General features: G+C 44.6%; 1 protein-coding gene across 4 annotated transcripts in view; it reads right to left on the bottom strand.

The window, feature by feature from the left end:
* The window catches only part of LOC119578839 (bifunctional 3'-phosphoadenosine 5'-phosphosulfate synthase-like), a 52,263-nt gene that overhangs the window by 10,918 nt on the left and 28,845 nt on the right, over positions 1-12,500 (bottom strand). The window lies entirely within an intron of this gene.

Genomic DNA, 12,500 nt, shown 5'->3' with positions numbered 1-12,500 from the left:
AAAAGCATGTAATGGCTATAACATTTATATGTTACTTACTTCAATGCCTCTACGTGAAAAAAAAATGTTTAGTCATCATTAATATATAGCCTACTTTAACTGAACATTACCCGATTTTGTTCTTATAAACAAAAATAATTCCAGAATAGATCCGACCTATATTTAAAAACTACAGCCAAATTGCAGTTCGTCGCCTCCAAAATCTATTTCATCAAAAGTTAGCATCAAGGTAAAAGTGTGCTTCTATATGCATATGCATATGCATATACACATACGCATGCACACACACACACACACACACACACACACACACACACACACACACACACACACACACACACACACACACACACACACACGCACACGCACACGCACACGCACACGCACACGCACACGCACACGCGCACGCACACGCGCGCGCGCGTGTTGATACGTGGACATTCGCAGCAAATCGTGTATTTCAGTAAAGAGCCAAAGCGCGCGTATGAGGCCGATTGAGCCGCCGTGTCGAGCCTAATTCCTGATTTAATAATCTCTAAAGTTCTCTTTTGAACATTTACCCTCCCTCCCCCTTCCCCTCCTTTCTCCATCGAGTTTCATGAATATTTCTATGAATAAAGATTTCGAATATAAATCTCCAAACTGCTAAATTAACAGATGGAGAATCCATGTGACAGCTTAGTATTACCATACTTAATACTACGGTTATAATCATTATTATCAATGATACTAGAGTGAGTTTCTTTACAGCTTTCGTTATCTTTATTATGATCATATTAATGCTAAAAGAAAGTAATTACTGACATTATCCCTATTACTTTTCGACATCTTGCTCCTGCGAGCACCTTTTATCCAGCAGCATTGATGAAACCACAAAAAGGGGTGAGAGTCTATAAGCTATAAACTTTACCAAAGACCTCGGTAAACATTTGAAGCAGGAATATCATTTAAATGCACCGACTGAGTCCCGGGCTAACATTTGCATACAGTTTAGTTCTCCGTAACACATATGTTGATATTTAGTTTACGTCATTTGGTAAAAAGGGGGCTTGGAATATCGACTGAATAATGAGGTTTGATTGGCAAATAAATAAATAAACATGCACATGAACATGCACGCACGCACGCACGCACGCACGCATACATACATACATACACAGACACACACACAGACACACAGACACACACACACACACACACACACACACACACACACACACACACACACACACACACACACACATACACACACACACATACGTCAGCACGAGCAGATTGCGATAAGTAATAGCTTTCTCATCCCTGAAACACTCCCAAAACACCTGGTTTAAATTGGGAGTTTCAGAAGGGGTGGAGGGGGGGGGGGGGAGGAAGGACTCCACTGACCGCGTTCACCACTTGATATGCCCGAAGCAGGTCTAGAGGTTACGAGGTAACGGAATCTATCCAGCCCTGCACTCGTGCCCCCTGTCTGTGTCTGTCTGTCTGTCTGTCTGTCTGTCAGAGAGAGAGAGGGAGAGAGAGAGAGAGAGAGAGAGAGAGAGGGAGAGAGAGAGAGAGAGAGAGAGAGAGAGAGAGAGAGAGAGAGAGAGAGAGAGAGAGAGAGAGAGAGAGAGAGAGAGAGAGAGAGAGAGAGAGAGAGAGAGAGAGAGAGAGAGAGAGAGAGAGAGAGAGAGAGAGATAGAGAGAGGGATACAAGAAATCCCCTAAGTACTCAGCAGAGTATGATCACTCATTGGAGTGTATATGACAGCCAGTGAGGGAATATGATCCCACTAAATATGACCGAGCACCCATTTCTTATCGTAAAATACAACATAAAAACGCACGTATTAAAACAGATACGAAACGCTTTATGGAAAAAAAAATATATATGTTATATATATATATATATATATATATATATATATATATATATATATATAATATATATATATATATATATATATATATATATATATATATATATATATAATATATATATATACATATATATATATATATATATATATACTACGAAAAGAAATGGCCCTATATTATACATATATATATACTATATATATATATATTATAAATATAAATAAAACCTTTGATTACTACGAAAGAAATGGCCCTGTATTGTAGGTACAGTCAACAGCGACCTATATCTCGAGGCGCTTACAGTTTCCCAACAAGTGACGGATAACCTTTGACTTCCGATCATTGCGAACCGCCTCATTCCGGACACTGCAAGGAGGTGTCCCACAAAAGCGAAGGGCGGGGGAAGGAACGAAGGAGAAGGGTGAGAAGAGGATATAGAGAAAAAAAAATCAGAATGAAACAAAAATACAAGAACAGACAAAAGCAGAAATATGTCAGTCTCTCTCTCGTGGAGTTGAGCTGGACTGGTCAGTTAGTCATTTGGGTTTAACACTTGTGAGCGATGATGACTGCCTGTGCCTTTGGTGAACAGAAGTTTAACGGTTACTGTCCTCACTGCGGTGAGGTTAATAATACCCTACCCCACCTTCGCTTCTCTCTCTTCTCCCTCTTTCTTTCTTTTTCTCTCTATCTCCCTCTTCCTCCATTCAACTCTCCGTAGTTCAAACAGATCGAATTAGAACAAAAAGTATGAATACTGATAATGCAATGACATTGGCAATGGCATTTAACGCCAACCTACCAAAAACACTAACATTCAGTCAGCAGGGAGATGAAGAAAAAGAGAGGGGGAGGGGGAGGAGGAGGAGAAGGGGAGAAGGAATAGGAGGAAGAGGGGAGGAGGAGAGAGAGGAAGAGGAAGAGGAAGAGGAAGAAGAAGAGGAGGAGGCGGAAGAGGAAGAGAAAGGGGAAGAGAAGGGGAGGAGGAGGAGGAGGAGGAGGAGAAGTAGGGAAGGAAGAGGAGGAAGAGGGGAGGAGGAGAGAGAGGAAGAGGAAGAGGAAGAAGAAGAGGAAGAGGAGGAGGAAGAGAAAGGGGAAGAGGAGGAGAAAGAGAAGGAGAAGAAGAGGAGAAGGAGGAGGAAGAGGAGAAGGAGGAGGAGGAAGAAGAGAAGGGGGTGGAGGAGGAAGAGGGAGAGAAAGAGGAAGAGAAGGGGGAGGAGAAAGGAGAAGGAGGAGAAAAGGAGGGAAGGGAAGAGGGAGAAGGAGAAGGAGGAAGGGAGGAGAAAGAGAGGAGAAGGAGAAGAACAACAGAAATAGGAACAACAGAGATAACAAAGGATAATGAAAAACGTGAAAATAACACAAAGCAAGAAAAAAAAATAAATGCATAAATAAAATAAATAAAATAAAATAGCTAAGAAACATGCAACAACCAAACTTTCAAACCCCCAGAAAGGGAGAGATGAGGATGGCGAAGGATGAGATTCGACAACAGGTACGTTTCAGGCTTGGCGACGGAGGCGGCAGCGGAAGGAGGAACCACTTGGGTCACTGACCTTCCCGTCCTGCTTTTGGGTTCTGTGATGGAATTCATTTACATTTTTTTCTTCTTCTTCTTCTTCTTATACTTGTGCTACTTATGGTTATTAATTTTCTCAATGTTCTTCCTTTTTTTTTTTCTTTTTCTTCTATTTCTTCGTGTTTTTTCTAATCCGCCTACTGGGTCTGCTTTTCGTTTTATGCTTGTTTGTTTTCTCATCTTTTTCTTCTTGTTGTTATCTCCCTTCTGATGTCAGGTTAGCTGCCGTTAAAAGTGTCCCGTTATTCTTTATCTCTCTCTCTCTTCCGCGCTTTACGCCATCTCTCTTTTCCTTACCACTCTCCTTCCTCCCCCCTCTCTCTTTCCTCTACTTTTTCCCTATTCCCCTCTCTTCTTCTTTTATAATCTTCCCTACTCCCCTTTTCCATCCCCGTCCCCTCCTCCCCACGACCCTCACCTATATTTTCCTACGTGATAATATCCCCCATCGCACTGTCTTCCCCCGGGCCTCTTACGCAGGTCGCGGGACTGGTTTTGGGGAGTAGCGGTTGCCGCAGCAAGAAGAAAAAAAAAAAGAGAAAAAAAAGAGGTTTAATGCGAATAATGCAAGAAATCCCCGACATTTTGCGCGGAAGCCATTCACCTAAAGAAAAAGTAACGCTCTTGAAAAGAAAATCACCTATAGGGAAAAGAAACAAAGAATAAAGGTAAAAAAAAAAATCAAATATCCCTGCCGTTCAACTAGCAACCTCGACCCTGAAACAAGCGACGATTCCGACAAGAATATTTTTCTCCCGCGCCGTAACTGTAAACGGCTAACCTCGGTCACCGGCAACGCGGAGCACCGGCCTCAACCCGAGCCCCCCCCCCCCCTCCTCCTCCTCTTCCTCTTCCTCCTCCTCCTCTTCCTCTTCCTCCTCCTCCTCTTCCTCTTCCTCTTCCTCTTCTCCTCCTCTCCTCCTCCTCCTCTTCTTCCTCCTCCTCCTCCTCCCCTCCTCCTCCTCCTCTTCCTCTTCCTCCTCCTCCTCTTCCTCCTCCTCCTCTTCCTCTTCCTCCTCTTCCTCCTCTTCCTCCTCCTCCTCCTCTTCTTCTTCCTCCTCCTCTTCTTCTTCTTCCTCCTCCTCTTCTTCTTCCTCCTCCTCTTCTTCTTCCTCCTCCTCTTCTTCTTCTTCTTCCTCCTCCTCCTCCTAAACTAAAACTACAATCACATCTTAGCTTATCTACAGCATCCCCCCCTCCCTCCCTCCCCCACGTACCTTTTTTTTAAGCCGTTTTATCCTTTAGTATTTCATAAGTTGAATCGACTGACAACCCCCCCCCCCCCCCTCTCTCTCTCTCTCTCTCTCTCTCTCTCTCTCTCTCTCTCTCTCTCTCTCTCTCTCTCTCTCTCTCTCTCTCTCTCTCTCTCTCTCTCGACCTGCCATTGTCTCCCTTGCTATGGAATTTAATGCTAACGGGTTTGAGACGAGACTCGCCAAGGCCTGAGACTTCCATAATGATTTGAAAAAGTTTCTCTCCAGAACTACTGTTATCGCCGTCATTATTGGTAATCTAATATTTCCTTTTTCGCTGCGATTACCATTGTTATATCTTTAATAAATGAGCAATGTTATAATTATTTCATTAATATTCTCTACATCATGTTTTTTTATCATCATTATTCAGTGTAACAGTAATAGGACTAACGTGGATCTTGGGGTGATGCCTTACTTGGATTCTCTACATTCGCTCACCTCACTCACTCGCTCACTCGCTCACACGCTCACTCGCTGGCTCGCTCACTCACTCACTCACTCACTCACCCACCTACTCATCCACTCACTCAGAGAAAGAGGAAGGGGAGAGGGAGAGAGAGAGCACAAGCGTCTATATTACGTATTCATGAAGGAATATGCATTATGAATATCTTTTGCAATCCCACAACTGCCGAGCACTGGAACACCTGATATTCCCTGTATCTACTTGCCGTACCTTCAGGGCCGGGAATTGATCAAATTAAAGTTTAATTCCGCCATGCTACTGGAGAGAAATTAACTCTTTCTCTCTCATTCTTTCTACTTCTCTCCCGCGAGGTAAAGAAAAACATGAGCTCTTGCCCCATCCCTCTTAATAATGAACATCCAAGGTGGACTAACCGCATACACTGTGAGGAGGGAGTAAGGAGGGAGGGGGGAGGAGGAGAGGGAGGGAGGAGGGAATAGGGAGGCAAGAAGTAGGAGATAAGAGAGAGGAGGAAGAGAAGACGGAGGAGGGAGGAGGGAGACAAGAGGGAGGAGGGAGAGAAGAGGGAAGAGGGAGAGAAGAGGGAGGAAGGAGAAAAGAGGGAGGAGGGAGGGGTAGAATGTGGGAGGGATTTAGGAAGGATGAAGCGGGAAGACCGGAGGGGGGGAGAGGGATGTCGGATGATGGGGAGGGGGTAGGAGGGAGGGGGGGAGAGATGGACTCATCGCGTCCACGGTGAAGCAACTGCACGAGACGGGTTGGGTGGGGGTGGGGGTGGGGGAGAAGTATTAATTACAGCGAGACAAGTGCACGAGGGGGGGGGAGGGTAGGATAGGGAGAGATGAGGGGAGGAGCGAGAAGGGGGAGTAGAAGTATGGGATGAAGCAGTACGAGAGAGAGAGAGAGAGAGAGAGAGAGAGAGAGAGAGAGAGAGAGAGAGAGAGAGAGAGAGAGAGGGAGAGAGAGAGAGAGCGCAATAGCACAAAAGGACTATATTAAGGCGAAGGAATGTGATACATATCAGCTGCAAAAAAAGAAGAATGAGAGAGAGAGAGAGAGAGAGAGAGAGAGAGAGAGAGAGAGAGAGAGAGAGAGAGAGAGAGAGAGAGAGAGAGAGAGAGAGAGAGAGAGAGAGGACGAGAGATCAAAAAGACAACATGCCAAGAAACCCTCCGAGACTAACGCACACGCACGCAAGAGGGAAAGAGAAGTCGATACTGCGTCTAAATTAACGGGATTAGCGAAGAGCTCGCGAAGGGGGGGGGGGGAGATCAAGGAATCGACATGGGGGGGGGGGGAGAAAAGGGAAGAAAGAGGGAATGGGACAAAACAAGACTGCGCAGGAAATATAAAGAGATAAGGAGTGAGAGAGAATAAGAAGAGAGAAGGGACGAGGACAGAAGAGGAACGATTAAGGGAAAAACAACAAAAAAACATACGAGAGAAGGAAGAAGAGAGAGCTGAAGATGGAAGAGAGAAGACGGATGGCAGAAGAGGAGGGCCTGGGAAGGGAAGTGTGCCACGCTGGCTTGAATGACGTCCCCAGGTCTTCTCAGTGGAGAGCGCCCAGTGATAATGAGAGACACGGTTATCTCTTAACAACACTGTTAAGGAAGAGGAAATACTAGTGGATAATAAGGCCTGAATCCAGGAAATAGGATCTGAGAACTCTATTTACAGACAATTCACATGTTCTGCAAAAAAAACAGAAAAAATGTTGAAGCATCTACCCAATCTAGACTTCTACATATTTACGGGGCAATCAAGTTATACTATGATGTTCACTATATTTAGGGAGAGGAAGGGAGGAAAGAGGAAAGGGCAGAAAGTAAATGGAGAGAGAGAGAGAGAGAGAGAGAGAGAGAGAGAGAGAGAGAGAGAGAGAGAGAGAGAGAGAGAGAGAGAGAGAGAGAGAGAGAGAGAGAGAGAGAGAGATTCAGAGGCACCAAGCAACGACATACCAGCGATTTCCAAGCACAGCGGGCTACAGGATTTCCTACTCTTCCCTCCGATACCCTCCCTGCCTCTCCTGCACCTTTTCAAGCAGGTGATTGGTTGCAATGCCGCAAGACACACACCTGTTGAAATATAGGTCAGGAGGGGAGAGGGGTGGGGGAGGAGGGGAAAGGAGCGGGGGAGGAGGGGAGAGGAGCGGAAGAAGAGGGGAGAGGAAGAAGGAAGGAGGGGGAGGAGAGAGGAAGGGGGAGGGAAAAGAGTGATACAGGGGAAGGAGGGAGTGATGGGAGGAGGGAGGGGGAAGGAACGATGGATGAGGGAGGAAGGGGGCAGGGAGGAAGGGGAAGGGGGAGGAGGAGGACGGTATGGGGGAAAGCCCCAGAAAACACACCTGCGGTGTGAATTAGAAAAGGAATGAGAGGAGGGGAGGAGGGAGAGGAGAAAAATAATAAGACGAAGAAGGAAAACGGAGAAAGATTCTAAATTTTAAAAAGGAGCAAGGAGAAGAAGGGTAAACAGTAGGGATAGAAAGAGGGAAAAGAAAGAGCTAAAGAATGCTACAAGAAACGGAAGAAGAGAGGAAAAAAGGTGAATCAAGTAGACACAGACTGATGATGCTGATCATCCGCGTGGAAAAAGAAAAATGCAAGTCAAGGAGAACCAGGCGAATAGTGGAAGTGGAAAAAAGCGGGGGAAAGAAGCATATTCAGAGAGAATAATGACGTTGGCCGTCCAAACGTCTAGCGAGAACAAGGTCTATGTAAGTAAACTTATATAGACCTTGGGTGGGGCGAGGCTGCCGCGAGTGCCAGACAGCCGGACGGCACACCGCAACGACCGCAACCACCCGCGGCGGATCATTACGACCTGTCGCCCACCCGCGGGAAGTCGTCTAATTACACCCCCCCCCCTGCGTCCTACGCGCACCTCGCCTGTCATCCAATACACACAAACAAAAATATTACTACCTAACAAATTTTGAAAAAAAAAAAAAAAATAATAAAGAATAAGAGCAAGACGAAGATGAAGACGACGACAATGAAGAAATAAACTGAGATGAAAACGAAGATGATGACAACGAAGAAGGATGAAGAAAACAAACAAAAAAAGAAGAAAACTAATAAAAAAAGAAGGAAAAGAATTAAAAAGAAGAAAGCAAAGCAATACCCAGTCCAATAGCGGGCCACTAATGTGACCTTGTGAGGAAATACCGCACGTGTTTTCCCAGTGTGGGTCGCCGCCCTCCGACCTGCAGTCTCCAAACACACGAGGACGAGGGTGGAGGAACAGGTAGGCGACAAGGAGCTGCTTCAGTGTTGCTGTTGTTGTTATTGTTGTTGTTGTTGTTGTTGTTGTTGGTGTTGATGTTGATGTTGGTGTTGGTGGTGGCGTTGGCGTTGGTGTTGCTTTTGTTGTTATTGTTATTGCTGTTGCTGCTGTTTTTTTCTGTTGTTATTGTTGACAGTGGTGGTATGGTGGCAGTTGTGGCAGAGGCATTGGACATCGTATAGCAGGAGTGGAAGCCTTCCCAATCATCATTAAAAATAGTTGTGCAACAGTAATAGTTACAACTGTGACGGCGGCAAGGGCTTCGAAAGTGTTGCCTTTTGGTGGTGTGGGGGTAAGGGTGTTCGTAGCAAGTGATGGCTGAAGAATGGAGGTGATGGCGATGGTGGTGGGAATAGTAGCAGTAGTAGTAGTAGTAGTTGTAGTAGTTGTAGTAGTAGTAGTAATTGTAGTAGTAGTAGTAGTTGTAGTAGCAGCAGCAGTAATAGTAGTAGGTGGTGGTGGTGGTAGTAGTAGGCAGTAGTAATAGAAGTAGTGGCGGCGGCAGCGGCAGCAGCTGCAGTTGTAGTTATAGGACGAAGAGGCGTGGCCAGAGGTGGCAATAGAAGGGAAAAGAAAAAAAAAACAGATGGAAAAGAAAAAACAATAATGAAAAGAAACACAAGAGCGAACCAAAAAGAAAGAAAAAGATGATCCAAAAGGAGATAAAAAAAAAAAAAAAAAAAATATCGTGGCTCCTGGAGATATTCCATCCCCCCTCCCACCCTCCCTCGCCTCTTCCCGACCCATATTTACCGATTCACATTATGGGGAGGGTCGTTAGAAAATAAAGTGAAAGGTAACCCGCAAAGGATGAATTATGGGCGTTTACATTCAATTTGCCATCTTTCAGCCATAGTATTAAATGGATAGCTGTCAACTTTTTTTCTTTTTTTTGAATAGGCATACCTGTGACGTTTTCTCTCCATTGGTAAGGCACTGGGGCTGGATAGGGGTACCCAGTAAATCAACAGACAAATAAAACCAAATAAGTGTAATATACATGTGTATGTTTGGAGAAACTAACACACCGAAAGAGACTACCTAGATCAAATATCAGAGCCCCTTCGCCTTAACATTCCTTCGCAGAAGCAGAAGCAGAAGCAGACGTATTAACGTAATGAAGTCGAAAGTAGAGTACGCTGAATTGCCCGGCGCAAGTGTCCGAGGACGTGAGTGATCGCCACCTGGCACACCTGCGGGTGACACGTGGCTTTGGCACGGCCGGAGTGGGAGGTAATTAACGAGGTGCGAGGAGGGGGGGGGGATATATGCTCGATGACAATTGTAATATGTAGCATGCACAATATATATATATATGTATGTATGTATGTATGTATGTATGTATGTATGTATGTATGTATGTATATATGTATATATGTATATATGTATATATGTATATATGTATATATGTATATATGTATATATGTATATATGTATTATGTATATGTATATGTATATGTATATGTATATGTATATATATATATATATATATATATATAAAGACACAGTGTGTGTGTGTGTGTGTGTGTGTGTGTGTGTGTGTGTGTGTTTGTGCGTATGTGTGTGTGTGTGTGTGTGTGTGTGTGTGTGTGTGTGTGTGTGTGTGTGTGTGTGTGTGTGTGTATGTGTGTGTATGTGTGTGTATGTGTGTGTATGTGTGTGTGTGTGTGTGTGTGTGTGTGTGTGTGTGTGTGTGTGTGTGTGTGTGTGTGTGTGTGTGTGTGTGTGTGTGTGTGTGTGAGTGTGTGTGTGTGTATAAAATCACTTCCAATATAAACTTTATTGCTACTAAATGCAATAAAGTTTATATTTTATATTGCTACTATAGGCGACATCACGATAAAGTATAGTGCTATTGTAAAAGTCCCCCCACCCCCGCGACCTTCTTCACTTCTTCCACTGTCAGCCATATACATGGAAACCCACCGAGAGTACCGAGGGAGAATAGGGGAGGGAGTGGGGTGGGGGATAATTTTCTTCTGGTGGGTCACGTATAAGCCCACAAATCCTCGCTTCCTGTCAGTGTGACGAGAATGCAGTTTCGATCACTTTTCCCGGGTTATAGTGGTTAATGGTTAATGGTTAAAAGCAAAATAAATGTGCTAGACATCTAAGGTCATGTAGCACTATAGGAAGGTACAGTAAATGGTAGTGAAAAGTGGTTGAGTTAGTAGTTAGTCAACTACCTAGATTAATATTGAAAAGGTTAAAGATGGGTAAAGGAGTTGATGAGTGAATGGGTTAAGGTAGAGATAGGTAAGGGGATTAGATCAAGTGAAGGATATGTATGCGTCTGAGGAAGGAAAACAGGCTGTCAAAGCAGAAAGTGTGAGATTCTGTAAGGATGTCTGATAGGTTGGAGGGTCGTTGAATGGAGGATAGGTGGGGGAAAGCAGAGGTACGGGCTGCACCAAAGTGTGGACAGGACAACAGAATGTGTGGAACTGAAAGAGGGACATTGCATAGGGAACATAGGGGATGATCAGAACGTGATACCAGATAAGAGTGTGCCAGACGGGTAGGGCCAATAAGTAAGTGGGCGAGAGCCTTTTCCCAACGTCTGTTCTGACGAAATGGAGCTGACCAGGAGGGGATTGATAGTAAGATTGCTATCGGGTATACAGGAAAGCCTTAAAATGGGGGTAATAATCCATGGATGGAATACGTGAGAAACGTGGTTGGTGTGATGTGAACATAGTTGCGTAGCATTCTAGAGAATCTGCCTATTCACTACCGGGGATTCAAACATGGCTGGGACAGCAGGGAATATATCTGACTGGTGGGTCAGGAAAAACAGAGGAGCAAATACGGGGGTAAGGTATAAGCCAAGGAGGGACAGAATGGAAAAAAAACGAGAGAGGTCGGGCATGGAGAAAGGGGGAATGGGAGAGGAGGATATCCATGCGAATGGAGAAAGGAGAAGGTAAACGTGGAAAAGCAAAGTTAGGAAGCAGAGATCATGGCATAGTTAGTTTGTTGAGGGAAAGTTGGTGGAATTGAGCATAGAATCGGAGAGAGAGAAGAGTACGACGTCGAGAGAAAGATGGCATTCCTGATTCAGTGTACAGGCTCTCAACTGGAGAGAAGCAGAAGGCGCCTAGGGCTAAGCTAAGACCACAGTGGTGTATCAAGATGAGCAAGAAGGGAGGTTGAGGCAGAGGAGTAGATATGGCATCCATAATCGAGAGTGGAGAGGATCAAGGTAACATGATGATGGAGGAGAGTTTTGCGATCTGAGCCCCAGGATATATGGGACAGAGTTTGTAAGATTCAGTGGCAGTGGTGAGCTTTTTCTTTAACGATAAAGATAAGGTCTCGCCTGGAAAATTTGGAGTCAAAAATAATACCAAGGAATTTGCCAGAGGAGTGGAACGCCATATAAGAAGAATGGAAGTTGGGGACCTACAGGTGCACAAGAGAAAAGGATGGAGAAAGACTTGGAGATAGAAAAGTGGAAGCCATGGTTAGTGGCCCAGGAAGATACTGATGATATGGCAGACTGAAGGAATTGACAGATTTAATATGGATGTGCCAGAGGTGAAGATGGTTAAATCGTCAACATATAGTGATGATCAAGCTCCTAGTGGTAAAACTGAGACAATGTCATTAACAGCAAGATGGAATAAAGTGGTGGCGAGCACGCTGCCTCGTGGGACGCCTTCGAACTGTGGAAAGGATGATGTGGAATAGACAATTTTGACCTAGAAAGTGGATTTTGAGAGGAAAGACTTTATAAAGACACCCATGTTTCCATGTATGCCTAGGGAGGACAATTATTGGAGAATATGGTACTGCCATGTGGTGTCATATGCTTTTTCTATGTCAAAGAAAATGGCTGATACGGATTCCTGGTATATAAATGCAGATGTAATATATGTCTCGAAATGAGCAAGCGGGTCAGCTGTACTTCAGGCACGGTTGAAACCAAACTGGGAAGGAGAAAGATTGTGAGATTCAAGATACCACATTAGGCGGAAGTTAACTATTCACACTAGTAGTTTGCAGAAGCAGCTAGTTAGAGTGATGGGGGCGGTAATCTTGAGGGAGACTTACCAGATATATTGGGTTTCAAGAAGGGGAGGATAAGATCTCG

This window comes from Penaeus monodon, chromosome 11 (genome assembly GCF_015228065.2).
Source record: "Penaeus monodon isolate SGIC_2016 chromosome 11, NSTDA_Pmon_1, whole genome shotgun sequence".
Lineage (NCBI taxonomy): Eukaryota > Metazoa > Arthropoda > Malacostraca > Decapoda > Penaeidae > Penaeus > Penaeus monodon.
This window is presented reverse-complemented; position numbering and strand designations above follow the sequence as displayed.